The sequence below is a fragment of the Manis pentadactyla genome, chromosome 11 (genome assembly GCF_030020395.1).
Source record: "Manis pentadactyla isolate mManPen7 chromosome 11, mManPen7.hap1, whole genome shotgun sequence".
NCBI lineage: Eukaryota > Metazoa > Chordata > Mammalia > Pholidota > Manidae > Manis > Manis pentadactyla.
In genome coordinates, this window is record NC_080029.1 from 37471576 (window position 1) to 37488400 (window position 16825).

Genomic DNA, 16825 nt, shown 5'->3' on the forward strand with positions numbered 1-16825 from the left:
TTCGTCTTTTTCCTTGATGGCCTCTTCCTCCTTCAGAGCACCTGGTAGTGCTGCCGTGTCGTTCTGTAAAGAATTATTTACCTGTCCAATGGCACCTTGCTGCTGGCGTTCTCGTGCTGCCTTCTCTCGTATCAGTGCCATTTCCTTCTTCAGGGAATCCACAGAAGTTGCAGCTCACATTCTCGTGCCACCATTTCTTGTGTCTCTTCTGTAGACCTTTTTAATACTGTGAGAAGTAGCCAATCCACAGTCCCCGCTGCCTCACGGGTACTCTGTTTTTCGAAATACTTACTATACGAAGGACCACCCCTACAGCCTCAGGTGTCACCTCCACTTTCCTCCAGTACTGGGGTGGGGCCCAGTCCTGTAGGACACAAGCCACCTCAGACCACATACCTATTGGGGGACAGTCCACCGTCTCCTCATTCACAGGGGCAGCCTGTCATTTTCCTTGGTCAACAGTGAACCTTGCTGACTTTTGCTAATTATTTTGCCAATGGGTTTCAGCCCCGGGCAAGTTCACTATGGATTCAATGTGACCAAAGAAATTGACAGCAAAACATTCTTTGGGGTGAAAGGGTTTATTACCTGGCTTGTTCTCCCAGCAGTAGTTTGAGCACTAGCATCTCTGCCTCCGCCCAGAGCACTGGGCCGAGCTCTCTGTAAAGCAAAATAATAGCTTGTTGCCTAAAGGTGTCAAAGTGATATCCTAGCAACGGCCAGTATCATCAGGTGGTTTAAGGTCAGTGAAGATCCTGGCCATAGGAACCCCAACTTTCCCACAGTGTACATGTACCACATCTTCATCCATTTATCTATTGACGGACATTTAAGTTGCTTCCATATCTTGGCTATTGTAAATAATGTGGCAATAAATATAGAGGTGCATATATCTTTTTGAACCAGGGATTTCAATTTATTCAGGTAAATTCATAGAAGTGAAATTGCTGTATTGAATGGTATTTCCAATTTTAGTTTTTTGAGGAACCTTCATTCTGCTTTCCACAGCAGTTGTACCAATTAACATTCCCACCAATAGTGTGGGAGGTTTGCCATTTCTCTACATCTTCACTAACACTTGTTATTTCTTGTATTTTGGATAGTGGCCATTGGGTCTGGTGTGAGGTGATATGTCCTTGTTATTTTGCTTTGCATTTCCCTGATTAGCAATGTGGAGCATCTTTTCATGTGCCTCCACTTGCTTGGTAAGTAATTGGTCTACTACCTTTACTCTAAGTTTATTTTCACTGGTGAAAACTAGCCTCAGGAACATTTCCATCTACAGCAGTCCCTTTAACATACCCTTTAATGCTGGTTTTGTGTTTATAAATTCCTTAAGCCTTTGTTTATCTGGTAAATGTTTAATATTGAGTGATAATCTTGCTGGGTATAGGATTCTTTGTTGAAGGTCCTTCTGTTTAAATATATTAAATATTTCATGGCATTCTCTTCTGGCCTGTAAAGTTTCTGCTCAGGAGTCGGCTGATAGCCTGATGGGCTTTCCCTTCTTCTTCAGGTGTAGGTGGTCTGTTCTGAAGTCAGTACTCTCCCCTTATCCTTAATCATTGTCATTTTAATTATTATATGTCCTGATGTCTTCCTGGAGTTCCTTTTGTTAGGGGCTTTCTGTACTTCCATGACCTGATTGTCTATTTTCTTTGTCAGATTGGGGAAGTTTTCAACAATTATTTCCTTAGTGACTTTCTGTCCCTTTGTCCCTCTCTTCTCTTCTTGTTCCCCTGTTTTGCTAGTATTACTTCGTTTGGATTGGTCACACAGCTCTTTTATGTTTCAATCTTAGAGATCCTTTTTTCTCTCTATTCCTTAGATTTGTTGTGTTCCTGTTCTCTAATTTCCGTCTCCTTGATTGTCTCCTCTATTTGCAGCATCTATTATTCATCCCCTCCATTGTATATTTCACTTCAGTTACTGTATTCTTCAGTTCTGAGTGGCTCTTTTTCAGCTCTTGTATCTCTTTGTTGATATCCTTCCTGAGATTTTCAGTACTTTTCTTCAGATCAGTGAGCATATTTATGACTTTTACTTTGAAATCTTTATCAAGAAGATTGGTAATCTCCATTTCATTTAGCTGTCTTTCTGGTATCTTATCCTCTAATTTTGGAACATAACTTCTCTGCCTTTTCATTTTTGTCAGGGTTTATGTTTTTCTTCCTTTGTGTTAGATGTATCTGCTATGTTTTGTGGTCTAGAGAGTAACAGCATTATGAAGAAGTCATCGTGTAGTGCCCAGAAGCTCAAGACTCTTTATTCTCCAGTGTCTGGTTTTCCGCAGTGGAGCCCCAGTTGCTGTTGGTGGGCAGTGGGCAGGGCCACCTTTCTGTCTGTCTACCAGCAGTGGTTTATCTCAGTTTGCCACAGTGACTCTTTTTGATTAGACCAGTGACTTCTATTGGGATTGTTGTCAACAGGGCTGCCCTCTGCCTGCTTTGCAGTGTTGGTGGGGCTGCTGAGTTAATGGGGTGGGTGGGGTGGCCCACAGCAAGTCAGCCTGGTGGCGGGGCACCCCATGGTGGTGGTGAGGGACACAGCACAGGGCTTGACCGCCTGTTGGGAGGAAGGAGCGCTAAGAGCTGGCTCTTGCAGGCCCTTCTTACTGGGTTGAGACAGAGAAAACTGGGAAAGCTTCCCTCTGCCTGCCAGGCAGGAAAATCTGATGCTGCTGGGCCAAGTGGGGTGGCACACTGGCAGTGCACATGGTAGCACCTCAGGTCTGAGTCACCAGCAAGGGGGATGGAGCATCGGGGGCTCCCAAGAGTGCCCAACATGTTTGGTGGAAGGAGGGCTGGGAAGGTATTGTCCACCTGCCCTTTCTCCTGCAGAGAGAGCTTTGTCCAACCTTCATCCCTCTGGCACCCCTCCCACTGGTGGCAAGTCTTTCAAACTGCTGCCTTTGTGTTGGGTCTCAGCAGGACCAGCAGAGTGTTCCTGTCCTCCACAACCATCTGGAGTCTCAGCCTCCCAGAGTTCTCCAGCTGTCCCTGGTGTTCAGCTCTGCTAATCACCAGAATGCAGTGCAATGTGAACTTGTGTTCCCAGAGCACATCTCCAGGGCCAGGTGTGCAGAGACCCTGAGTGCCTGTCTCCTCTCCACTCCATTCCTACTCTTCCCCACTGTGGGCTGGGATTGGGGAAGGACTTGGGTCCCACTGGATTGCGGATCTGCCACTTTACACTTCTCTGTGTGGTCTTCGTCCCCAGGTGTAGGTGATCTGTTCTGAAGTCTTCAGGTCATTTTCTGGTTTAGTTGTATTCTTGTATTTGCTTCCTTGGTGTGTGTGTGGGGAGGGGAGGAGGTTTCTGCCTTGCCTTCCTACTCTGCTATCTTTTCCCCCCTTCCAGTAGTATATGTTTTTTTTTTATTGCTGTTTAGAATTCCACTGTATTAATATGCCACAATTTATTAGTAAAGGCTATTTACACAGTTGAATGATTGTCTAATAATCTAATTAATCTTCCTTCACTTGTCTTAAAAGCTTTTAATTATCCTAAAAGTGACATGCCAATGATATAGTCTCCTTGTTGCTCAGGCCAGAGACCTAAAAATCATCTTTGACACCTGTTCTCATACTCCACTTGCAGTATAGTTTGGAAAATTATGTTTATTCTTCTTTGATAATCAAGGCCTGAACCCATCCACTTCTCCCCACCTTCATATCTCCTGCTCAGAATTTTGCACAAACCTCCTTGCTGCTTTTACTCTTGCCCTAAGTTCTGCTCTGTAAGCAGCAACCAGAGTGGTCTGTCCACACATATCTTTCCCCTGCTCTCAACCTACAGCAGCTTGCTTTCTTACTTGGAAAGAAAACCTGAAGTTATTACCAGGGCCTGCAAATCTCTTACCTGGCTCCAACTATTTCTTTAACCTTGTTTCCTACACCACTTTCTGACTCCACTTTTAACAGCTCTGACCCACATGCTCTTCTCTCTGCCCAGGAGGCTCTGGCCCACATAGTCTAATGCCTCATTCCCTCATTTTATTCTGGTCTCTGCTCACTTATCACTTCATGGGAGAAGCTCTCCTGTAATGACCAAATCTAAAAGGCCTTTTCTGCCTCATTTTTCTTGCCTTAACTATTTTTAATTTTTATAACATTTAAACCACTAGTTTCATTATTATAATTATATATGTAGTTGTCTAAATACCTGTCTGCCCTCCCCACAGCCCTCCACGGGGGCAGGGACTTTGCCTGTGTTCTTTGCTGTATCCAGTGTGTTGTAGGCCTGTCATGTCAGCCCTTGAAAAGTTGTTTTTGAATTATTGAATAGGATAATTCTTTAGGACTTTTGAGTAGATTTAATGTTGATACTGCCTATCAGTTTCTATCTACAACACATAATAATCATAAAAACAAATGGTTCTTTGACAGTGTTAACATCATTTTGTTATAGGTCATGGCTCATTTTATTCCCCGCCCACACACACACCATCTTTATCTGCAGTTATTAAAGAGAGCTCTTGCTTAATTTTTAAAAGCGAACTATTCAGAATTAGAAAATGAAGTAGTAAACATAGTACTACCTCAAGAATTGGATTATTCTACATTGCTACTAACTGTTCCAAATTAAGACATCTGGTAACTGGGGAAACTGGTTTCTCTCTGTGTTTGGTTTACCAGCTGGTTGTTCTGGAAAGGCAAAGGCAGTTCAACAATTGTTCCTTTTGAAAGAAGCTTGCCACTCATAGACTTACTTTAAAGGGTGACTTTGGGTGGAAGATTTACTTGAGAAACTGGACAGCTCAGGATGGTATTGAGGAAAATGTCTTCTGTTTAAAAGATAATTTGAATGTTGTATCTGAAACCTGAAGAATAGTATCATACCACATGAGAAGATGTGTGTGTCGCTCTGTTTATCTCCTGCCCCTTTTCCTTGGTAACAGATTCCTGCACTTTAAAAACTGCTTTCTCTAAAAATCTTAGTGTATTTAATGCATGGGTTGCCATATGTTGCTGCTACCAGCATCCTGAACATTCATGTGAATAAGAATAGCATATTCAGACTCACTAAGTCTGATTGATTTACAAAGACATTAAGTCTCAGTCATTAATGAATATGATATTTAAAACTACACTGAAGTTGTAGCAGATGTCAGTTTAGCATACCTTCTACTAAATATTCAGCACTTCTTCCCAATTTAAAACAAATGGTTCTTTGGCAAATTGTTTCAAAGCCAATTCTGTGTTAGTTTAAAACATACACACAGATTTCTCTAAATTTTTGAAATAAAGGTTTTCTGAGAGATGTTCTACTGAAGTTGAACAAATCATGCTTTTTATCTCAAGATATTGTTTCCTCTAGCACATAGCAGTGATGCATATGAGTGGCTGACTTTTCCTATTTCACTCTTCACAGGTTTTCTGAAATATTAATAACCAGATTCCTAAGTTTCACCTGTACAGTTTTACTTAGATAATTTGACAACAGATGTGCTTGGTAAACAGTAAGCTTCTTTACTGTCCATCATTGAACTTTTATGGCTACCATTAGATTTATTAGGTTTGCCTTGATGTTGCCACTAGCGTATCACATTAGATATTAGTAACTACTGCTTCCAGGTGCTCTGCTAATATTCTCCACACCCCTCCTTTAAAAAAAAAAAGTACAATATATGTTTATTTTACAGGTAACATGATCTACCCCTATTTAAAAAATAATAGCATATACTTACTGTAGAGTCAGTATAGTGTAGGAATTAATAGTGTGGGCTCTGGAACGAGAATGTTTTAGATAGACATGAGTTTTAATGCATATTAGCTGTGCTTTTCTCATCAGTTTAATGAACATAATTGTAATTTTGGGGTTATACCATCATTATTAAAAATGTTAGCAATGGAGTATAAGAACAAAGAAAAAACTGAAGGAGCAAAAAAAGCAGCAGACACAGAACCCAAGAATGGACTAAAAGTTACCAAAGAGAAAGGGACTGGGGAGGATGGGTGGGAAGGGAGGGATAAGGGGGGGCAGGGAAGAAAGGGGGCATTATGATTAACATGTATAATGGGGGGGCACGGGGAGGGCTGTACAACACAGAGAAGACAAGTAGTGACTCTGTAGTATCTTACTATGCTGATGGACAGAGGCTGTAATGGGGAGTGTAGGGGGACTTGGTGATGGGGGGAGTTTAGTAAACATAATGTTCCTCATGTAATTGTAGATTAATGATACCAAAAAAAATGTTAGCAATATAGAAAAGTACTAGAAAGAAGGTAGCACATATATACACTCCAGATACTTGAAATACATTTTATGAACAGTATTCCAGAGACCTTTCTGTGTACACATACAGATAGGGTGAGCAGAAGCATGTATGAATAGGCATTGTTTTGTTAAAGTGGGATAGTATATTAATACATTTTCTCTAAATAGTATTACATTTAACTTGGATTTAATAATGAAAAATAAATAAAATTGCTGAAATTCTGGTGTTTCTTCTGTATGAGATTAATTCCCTTTTAGTTTAACCCAAAGACAAGATGAATGAAGAAGTTAGAGTCATTGTGTTTTGGAGTTTTTTTAACTATTTGTTTCAGATATCTATACAAGTGATTGACTGATGCAGTCAAATGTAAGTTTTTCTGGACAGCAGATAGCCCCAGTGGTTACTGGGGTGTTCAGACTCTTTGGTTTTATGACTCAGCCATCCTGTAGGGCCTTGGAGTTCTCTGTGTCCAGCCAGCAGATGGGTGAAGAGAAGCTGAGGAAGTTACATCTCATGATCACTTGACCCCATATGACATGCTTCACTTCTACTGGCAAAAACTAGTCACATGCTGGGGCTGAGGCAGTCTGCTATGGGACCTGGACTGAGTTCTGTTTTGAGATCCCATGAAATAGCCTGTACCAAATCCCAGGTGTGTCTCATTCCTGTGGGCTGCTTCTCAGTTCCCAAACTTAGCATGGAGACCTTAGAAACAGAGTAAGCCTTTCATGCCCTTGCTGAGCCCTTGCAGTAGTAAGAGTGTTTATTTCTGAGAGGTTTTCTGAGATTGTTTACCTACTCCCTCAGTTGGCTTACCTCCAAATTTGGAAATATTAGTAAGATCCTTGAGATTTTATTTTTACCTTCCTCAGTATTGCTGCAGGCAAAGAGGTGTTGTTGGCATGGGGAAAGATATTTATTGGACCCCACTATGTAATTTCCAGTTTATAATGAAAACAGATTAGAGAGGTGACTAGAGTTGAGGTTGGTAATGATAATCACAATTGGCCTGTCTGATCCATTTCAGGTGTGTAATTGAAACTGACATAGAGCTTTTCCTCATACAAACATTCCTAGTGTGTAAGTACCTGAAATCCTTTCTTATCTAGGTCCTCCAAACCTATGTATCAAGGGGAATTTTTAAAAAATTTATTTTAGAATAAGGTTTATAGAAAAGTTGCAAAGACAGCACGGAGTTTCTGTATACTCTTCAACATTAACGTAAACATGATAATATTTGTCAAAACTAAGAAATTAACATGGGTATAATAGTATCAACTAAACTACAGAGTTTATTTGGAATCAGGGATACCACACTGCATTTAGTCACCACATCTCCTTAGTCTCCTGAATCTGTGACAGTTTTTTAATACTTTCCTTGTTTTGCATGACCTTGGAACTTTTGAAGAGCACCAGGTGTTTGTAGAGTGTTCCTCAATATGGGTTTATGTTGCTTTCTCATGATTAAACTGGGGTTATGAATCTTGGGAAAAAATACTGCAGAAGTAAAATATCTTTCCTCACATCACGTCTGAGGCAAGTGACATCAATATGACTACCACTGATGATGGTGACCTTGATCATTTGGGTAAGGTGATATTCCAGTGTTATCTTTTTTAATTTTTTTGGTATGATTAATATACACTTGCATGAACAACACTGTGATTATGAGATTCCCCCCATTATCAAGTCCCCACCACAGACACCATTACAGTCACTGTACATCAGTGTAGTAAGATGCTATAGAACCACTACTTGTCTTCTCTGTGCTATACTGCCTTCCCTTTGCCCATCCCCCACATCATGTGCGCTAATCATAATGCCCCATTTTCCCCTTATTCCTCCCTTCCCACCCATCCTCCCCAGTCCCTTTCCCTTAGGTAATTGTTAGTCCATTCTTGGGTACTGTAAGTCTGCTTCTGTTCTTTTCCTTCAGTTTTTTTCTTTGTTCTTACACTCCACAGATGAGTGAAATCATTTGATGCTTCTCTTTCTCTGCCTGGCTTATTTGAGCATAATACTCCCTAGCTCCATCCATGTTGTTGCAAGTGGTAGGATTTGTTTTCTTCTTATGGCTGAATAATATTCCATTGTGTATATGTACCACCTCTTCTTTATCCATTCATCTACTGATGGACACTTAAGTTGCTTCTATATCTTGGCTACTCTAAATAGTGCTGCAATAAACATAGGGGTGCATATGTCCTTTTCAAACTGGGCTGCTGCATTCTTAGGGTAAATTCTTAGGAGTGGAATTCCTGGGTCAAATGGTATTTCTATTTTTAGTTTACTGAGGAACCTCCATACTGCTTTCCTCAATGGTTGAACTAGTTTACATCCCACCAGCAATGTAGGAGGGTTCCCCTTTCTCTGCATCCTCACCAACATTTGTTGTTGTTTGTCTGTTGGATGTTGGCCACCCTAACTGGTGTGAGGTGATATCTCATTGTGGTTTTAATTTGCATTTCTCTGATGATTAGCGATGTGGAGCATCTTTTTATGTGCCTGTTGGCCATCTGAATTTCTTCTTTGGAGAAGTGTCTGTTCAGATCCTCTACCATTTTTTAATAGGGTTATTTGCTTTTTGTTTGTTGAGGTACAAGAGCTCTTTGTATATTTTGGATGTCAACCCCTTATTGGATATGTCATTTAGGAATATATTCTCCCATAATGTAGGATGCCTTTTTGTTCTGCTGATGGTGTCCTTTGCTGTACAGAAGCCTTTTAGTTTGATGTAGTCCCATTGATTCATTTTTGCTTCTGTTTCCCTTGCCCAGGGAGATATGTTCATGAAGAAGTTGCTCATGTTTATATTCAAGAGAGTTTTGCCTATATTTTCTTCTAAGGGTTTTATGTTTTCATGACTTACATTCAGGTCTTTTATCCATTTGAGTTTACTTTTGTGTATGGAGTTAGACAGTAATCCAGTTTCATTCTCTTACATGTAGCTGTTCAGTTTTGCCAACACCAGCTGTTAAAGAGGCTTGTTACTTCCCCATTGTATGTCCATGGCTCCTTTATCATATATTAATTGACCATATATGCTTGGGTTAATATCTGGACTCTCTATTCTGTTCCACTGGTATATGGGTCTTGTCTTGTGCCAGTACCAAATTGTCTTGATTATTGTGACTTTGTAGTAGAGCTTGAAATTGGGAAGCGAGACCCCCCCCCTGCCTTATTCTTCCTTCTCAGGATTGCTTTGGCTGTTCAGGGTCTTTTGTGGTTCCATATGAATTTTAGAACTATTTGTTCCAGTTCATTGAAGAATGCTGTCGGTATTTTGATAGGGATTGCATTGAATCTGTAGATTGTGTTAGGCAGGATGGCTATTTTGACAATATTAATTCTTCCTACCCAAGAGCATGGGATGAGTTTCCATTTATTAGTATCCTCTTTAATTTCTCTTAGAAGTGAGTGTCTTGTAGTTTTCAGTGTATAGGTCTTTTACTTCCTTGGTTAGGTTTATTCCTGGGTATTATATTCTTTTTGATTTCTCTTTCTGCTAGTTCATCGTTAGTATATAGGAATGCAACAGATTTCTGTGTATTAATTTTGTATTCTACAACTTTGCTGAATTCAGATATTAGATCTAGTAATTTTGGAGTGGATTCTTTAGGGACTTTATGTACAGTATGTCAGCTGCGAACAGTGATAGTTTGACTTCTTTCTTTTTTTCTTTATTGGTGGTATCTTTTCTGCATGTATTTTTTTTTTTACAATTTTTTTTGTTATCATTAATCTACCATTACATGAAGAACATTATGTTTACTAGGCTCTCCTCTACCCCAAGTCCCCCTGACAAACCCCATTACAGTCACTGTCCATCAGCATAGTAACATGCTGCAGAATCACTACTTGTCTTCTCTGTGTTGCACAGCCCTCCCCTTTCCCCCACCCCCCACATTATACATGCCAATCATAATACCCCCTCTCTTCCTCCCCACCCTTATCCTTCCCTACCCTCCCATTCTCCCCAGTCCCCTTTCCCTTGGCAACTTTAGTCCATTCTTGGGCTCTGCGATTCTGCTGCTGTTTTGTTCCTTCAGTTTTCTTTTGTTCTTATACCCCACAGATGAGTGAAATCATTTGGTATTTGTCTTTCTCCACTTGGCTTATTTCACTGAGCATAATACCCTTTAGCTCCATCCATGTTGTTGCAGATTGTAGGATTTGTTTTCTTCTTATGGATGAATAATATTCCATTGTGTATATGTACCACATCTTCTTTATTCATTCATCTACTGATGGACACTTAGGTTGCTTCCATTTCTTGGCTATTGTAAATAGTGCTGCGATAAACACAGGGGTGCATCTGTCTTTTTCAAACTGGAGTGCTGCATCCTTAGGGTAAATTCCTAGAAGTGGAATTCCTGGGTCAAATGGTAAGTCTATTTTGAGCATTTTGATGTACCTCCATACTGCTTTCCACAATGGTTGAACTAATTTACATTCCCACCAGCAGTGTAGGAGGGTTCCCCTTTCTCCGCAACCTCGCCAACATTTGTTGTTGTTTGTCTTTTGGATGGTAGCCATCCTTACTGGTATAAGGTGATATCTTATTGTGGTTTTAATTTGCATTTCTCTGATAACTAGCGATGTGGAGCATCTTTTCATGTGTCTGTTGGCCATTTGAATTTCTTCTTTGGAGAACTGTCTGTTCAGCTCCTCTGCCCATTTTTTAATTGGAATATTTGCTTTTTGTTTGTTGAAGTGCATGAGTTCTTTATATATTTTGGAGGTCAAGCCTTTATTGGATCTGTCATTTATGAATATATTCTTCCATACTGTAGGGTACCTTTTTGTTCTATTGATGGTGTCCTTTGCTGTACAGAAGCTTTTCAGCCTGTTATAGTCCCACTTGTTCATTTTTGCTTTTGTTTTCCTTGCCCGGTGACATATGTTCATGAAGAAGTTGCTAATCTTTATGTCCAAGAGATTTTTGCCTATGTTTTTTTCTAAGAGTTTTATGGTTTCATGACTTACATTCAGGTCTTTGATCCATTTTGAATTTACTTTTGTGTATGGGGTTAGACAGTGATCCAGTTCCATTCTCTTACATGTAGCTGTCCAGTTTTGCCAGCACCATCTGTTGAAGAGACTGTCATTTCCCCATTGTATGTCCATGGCTTGTTTATCTAATATTAATTGACCATATACATTTGGGTTAATGTCTGGAGTCTCTAATTTGTTCCACTGATCTGTGACTCTGTTCTTGTGCCAGTGCCTAATTGTCTTGATTACTGTGGCTTTGTAGTAGAGCTTGAAGTTGGGGAGTGAGATCCCCCCCACTTTATTCTTCTTTCTCAGGATTGCTTTGGCCATTCGGGGGTCTTTGGTGTTTCCATATGAATTTTTGAACTATTTGTTTCAGTTCGTTGAAGAATGTTGTTGGTAATTTGATAGGGATTGCATCAAATCTGTATATTGTTTTGGGCAGGATGGCCATTTTGACGATGTTAATTTTTCCTAGCCAAGAGTATGGGATGAGTTTCCATTTGTTAGTGTCCTCTTTAATTTCTCTTAAGAGTGTCTTATAGTTTTCAAGGTATAGGTCTTTCACTTCTTTGGTTAGGTTTATTCCTAGGTATTTTATTCTTTTTGATGCAATTGTGAGTGGAATTGTTTTCCTGATTTCTCTTTCTATTAGTTCAGTGTTGGTGTATAGGAAAGCCACACATTTCTGTGTGTTAATTTTGTATCCTGCAACTTTGCTGTATTCTGATATCAGTTCTAGTAGTTTTGGAGTGGAGTCTTTAGGGTTTTTTATGTACAATATCATGTCATCTGCAAATAGTGACAGTTTAACTTCTTTACCAATCTGGATTCCTTGTATTTCTTTGTTTTGTCTAATTGCCGTGGCTCGGACCTCCAGTACTATGTTAAATAACAGTGGGGAGAGTGGGCATCCCTGTTTTGTTCCCGATCTCAGTGGAAAAGCTTTCAGCTTCTCGCTGTTCAGTATGATGTTGGCTGTGGGTTTATGATATATGGCCTTTATTATGTTGAGGTACTTGGCCTCTATACCCATTTTGCTGAGAGTTTTTATCATGAATGGATGTTGATTTTGTCAAATGCTTTTTCAGCATCTACGGAGATGATCATGTGGTTTTTGTCTGTCTTTTTGTTTATATCGTGGATGATGTTGATGGATTTTCGAATGTTATACCATCCTTGTATCCCTGGGATGAATCCCACTTGGTCATGGTGTATGATCCTTTTGATATATTTTTGAATTCAGTTTGCTAATATTTTATTGAGTATTTTTGCATCTACATTCATCAGGGATATTGGTATGTAATTTTCTTTTTTTGTGGGGTCTTTTCCTGGTTTTAGTATTAGGGTGATGTTCGCTTCATAGAATGAGTTTGGGAGTATTCCCTCCTCTTCTATTTTTTGGAAAACTTTAAGGAGAATGGGTATTATGTCTCTCTGTATGTCTGATAAAATTCTGAGGTAAATCCATCTGGCCCCTGGGGTTTTGTTCTTGGGTAGTTTTTTGATTACTGCTTCAATTTCTTTGCTGGTAATTGGTTTGTTTAGATTTTCTGTTTCTTCCTCAGTCAGTCTTGGAAGGTTGTATTTTTCTAGAAAGTTGTCCATTTCTTCTAGGTCATCCAGTTTGTTAGCATATAGATTTTCATAGTATTATCTAATAATTTTTTGTATTTCTATGGTGTCTGTCATGATTTTTTCTTTCTCATTTCTGTTTCTGTTGATGTGTGTAGGTTCTCTTTTTTTCTTAATAAGTCTGGCTAGGGATTTATCTGTTTTGTTTATTTTCTCAAAGAACCAGCTCTTGGTTTCATTAATTTTTTCTATTGTTTTATTCTCCCCAACTTTATTTATTTCTTCTCTGAACTTTATTATGTCCCTCCTTCTACTGACTTCGGGCTTTATTTGTTCCTCTTTTTCCAGTTTCAATAGTTGTGAATCTAGACTATTCATTTGAGATTGTTCTTCCTTCTTTCAAAAGGCCTGGATTGCAATAAACCTCACTCTTAGAACTGCCTTTGCTGCATCGAAGAGAAGGTAGGGCATTGTGCTATTTTCATTTGTCTCCATATATTGCTCCATCTCTGTTTTAATTTGGTCATTGATCCTTTGATTATTTAGGAGGACGTTGTTAAGCCTCCATGTGTTTGGTGAGCCTTTTTGTTTTCTTTGTACAATTTATTTCTAGTTTTATACCCTTGTGATCTGAGAAGTTGGTTGGTACAATTTCAGTCTTTTTTAATTTGCTGATGCTCTTTTTGTGGTCTAGTATGTGGTCTATTCTGGAAAATGTTCTATGTGCACTTGAAAAGAATGTGTATGCTGCTGCTTTTGGGTGTAGAGTTCTGTAGATGTCTATTAGGTCCGTCTGTTCTAGTGTGTTGTTCAGTGCCTCTGTGTCCTTACTTATTTTCTGTCTGGTTGATCTATCCTTTGGCATGAGTGGAGTGTTGAAGTCTCCTAGAATTCATGCATTGCATTTTGTTTCCCCTTTTAATTCTGTTAATATTTGTTTCACATATGTAGGTGCTCCTGTGTTAGGAGCATAGATATTTATAACAGTTATATCCTCTTGTTGGATTGACCCCTTTATCATTATGTAATGTCCTTATTTATCTCTTATGACTCTTTGTTTTGAAGTCTATTTTGTCTGATACAAGTACTGCAACACCTGCTTTTTCTTCCTATTGTATGAAATATCTTTTTCCATCCCTTCACTATTAGTCCTTGTATTCCTTTAGGTTTGAAGTGAGTCTCTTGTAGGTAGCATATAGTTGGGTCTTGTTTTTTAATCCATTAGTGACTCTATGTCTTTTTTATTGGTGCCTTCAGACCATTTACATTTAGGGTGATTATTGATAGGTATGTACTTATTGCCGTTACAGGCTTTAGATTTGTGGTTACCAAAGGTTCAAGGGTAACTTCCTTACTATCTAAGAGTCTAACTTAACTCACTTCGTATGCTATTACAAACACAGTCTAAAGGTTCTTTTTCTTTTTTTCCCTCCTTTTATTCCTCCTCCATTCTTTATATATTAGGTATCATATTCTGTACTCTTTGTCTATCCCTTTTTAGTCCCTCTTGTGACAGCTATTTAACCTAAGGAACACTTCCATCTATAGGAGTCCCTCCAAAATACTCTGTAGAGATGGTTTGTGGGAGGTAAATTCTCTCAGCTTTTGCTTATCTGGAAATTCCCTCCTTCAAATTTAAATGATAATCTTAATGGATAAAGTATTTTTGGTTGGATGTCCTTCTGCTTCATTGCATTAAATATATCATGCCATTCCCTTCTGGCCTGTAAGGTTTCTGCTGAGAAGTCTGATGATAGCCTGATGGGCTTTCCTTTCTATGTGATCTTTTATCTCTCTCTTTCTGCTTTTAATAGTCTGTCCTTATCCTTGATCTTTGCCATTTTAACTACTGTATGTCTTGGTGTTGTCCTCCTTGGGTCACTTGTGTTGGGAGATCTGTGCACCTTCATGGCCTGAGAGACTATCTCCTTCCCCAGACTGTGGAAGTTTTCAGCAATTACTTCCTCAAAGACACTTTCTGTCTCTTTTTCTCTTCTTCTTCTGGTACCCCTATAATGTGAATATTGTTCCCTTTGGATTTGTCACACAGTTCTCTTAATATTCTTTCATTCCTAGAGATCCTTTTTCTCTCTGTGCTTCAGCTTCTTTGTATTCCTGTTCCCTGATTTCTATTTCATTTATCGTCTCCTTCACCATATCTAATCTGCTTTTAATACCCTTCATTGCGTTCTTCAACAATTGGATCTCCATCCCAATTTGTTCCTGAGTTTTTGAATATTTTTCTGTACCTCTATGACCATGTTTATGATTTTTATTTTGAAATCTCTTTCAGGAAGATTCATGAGATAGGTAGCATTTGAATCTTTCTCAGGTGTAGTCATAATTTTCTTTGACCCAGCTTCCTTTTACGTTTCATAATTTGTCTGCGGTGCCCCTAGTGCTCAGAAGCTCTCCTCTCTGGAGCTGCTCAGCCCCTGGAGCAGTGTCGGTGGTTGCAGGGTATCAGTCTTGGTGCTTGGGGAAAGGAAAGAGCTGTTGCCTGCTTCCCGGCTGCTATGCTATCTCCATTGCCAGAACCAGTGGGCTAAACACTCACGTGTAAGCCTGTATGTTTTGTGTTTGTAGCTGCCATAGGTGGGGCCTCCCTCTGACTGTCCTTTCGCCAGGGCAGGGGTTGCCCGTTTGTGATCCTGAGACAGGTGCAGGCTAGCCAGGAGGAAGACACAGCAGGCTGTGTATCATGATGGGGGGCCTTGGAGCTGTTTAGCCAGCCAGGGGGATGGAGTGCCTGAACATCATTTAAGCTCTCAACCTGTTGGGCAGAGTGCACCCGCACACTTTTGTCTACCTGTCCTTTCTCATGAGCAGTAAGTTCTGTGCAATACTTGCCCCTTTCTTAACCTTCTTGCTTTTAGGAAGTCTCTCAGGCTGCCCACCCAGATCAGCCAGATATGAATCCCTGATTTCCACAAGTAGCTGGAATCTCAGTCTCTCCAGGTATTCTGACTGTCTTAGCTTTCCAACCCCTCAAATCACCAGAGCGCCATGCAATATAGGTTCATGCTCCCAGAGCAGATCTCCAGGGCTATGTAGGTGTTCAGCAGTCCCAGGCCTCCACTCCCTCCCTGCTGTTTCTCTTACTTCCACCTATGAGCTGGGGTGCGGGAAGGGCTTGGGCCCCACTGGGTCACAGCTTTGGTATGTTACCCTGTTCTGTGAGGTCTGTTCTTTTCTCCAGGTTTATGCTGTCTGATGCAGCCTTCTTTCCTGTTGCTTTTTCAGGATTAGTTGTATTAATTATATTTTCACATTATATGTGGTTTTAAGGGGAGGTCTCTGTCTCTCCTCTCACGCCGCTATCTTTAATCCAATTCTGGCATCATCTTTCTCTACTTGAAGTTTCTATATTTTACTCTTTCCATAGTCTATTCTTTGGAATCAAGTAATTAAGTCCAACCTAAGAATTATGGTCTACCTCCTGGAGGTGGTATATCAGCTTATATTATTTGGAATTCTTCTCTGAAGACATGTACCTTCTCCCTCATTTATTTACCTAGTCATTTATTTTTATCAGTAGGGCTCATGGATATTTATTTTATTCTTTTAGTTTTAATCCAGTGATATTGATATTTTTTTCTAATTGATCTGGAGTGACAAGTGGGATGTTTTGACCTCCAGTGTCTTGTTTTTTTTTTTTTTAAAGCACTTCTTTGTTTTCTGGCAGTATTTGATATTCTTGGCTCATCTTCTATTTTCCTTGCCCTGGACTTAGAATCAGCCATTTGTCCAAGGTGCTCAGAGAGTATTTCTGTTTTGTACATAACTAAAAGTTGGAGAAGTTCACTAAGAACTTAAGGCAGTGAAATTTTATCTTCTAAAACATATTGAAGCTTATTTGCTCTTTACAAGGGTAGTTTTCATTATAAAATGAAAAATAAAATCTTAAAAAGCACCAACTCATTTGATATATCAGTTTTTTAGATTTGAGAGTTGTTTGATATTTATATTCATGAAATTTTGCATGTTGATTCATTTTTTAAAAGTTTAATGTAAAAGTATCTGAGACTGCTTATG

At 39.5% G+C, this 16825-nt stretch overlaps 1 protein-coding gene across 4 annotated transcripts in view; it reads left to right on the forward strand.

Moving 5' to 3' along the window:
• The window catches only part of WDR89 (WD repeat domain 89), a 62341-nt gene that overhangs the window by 31063 nt on the left and 14453 nt on the right, over positions 1-16825 (forward strand). The window contains exon 1 of one of the 4 annotated variants that reach the window (XM_057488392.1): positions 13220-13252. The exons of the other annotated variants lie outside the window; for them this stretch is intronic. The gene's annotated coding sequence lies outside the window, so the exon portion shown is untranslated. Of the gene's footprint in view, positions 1-13219; positions 13253-16825 lie in introns of those variants that run through there. 4 annotated transcript variants of the gene reach the window in all.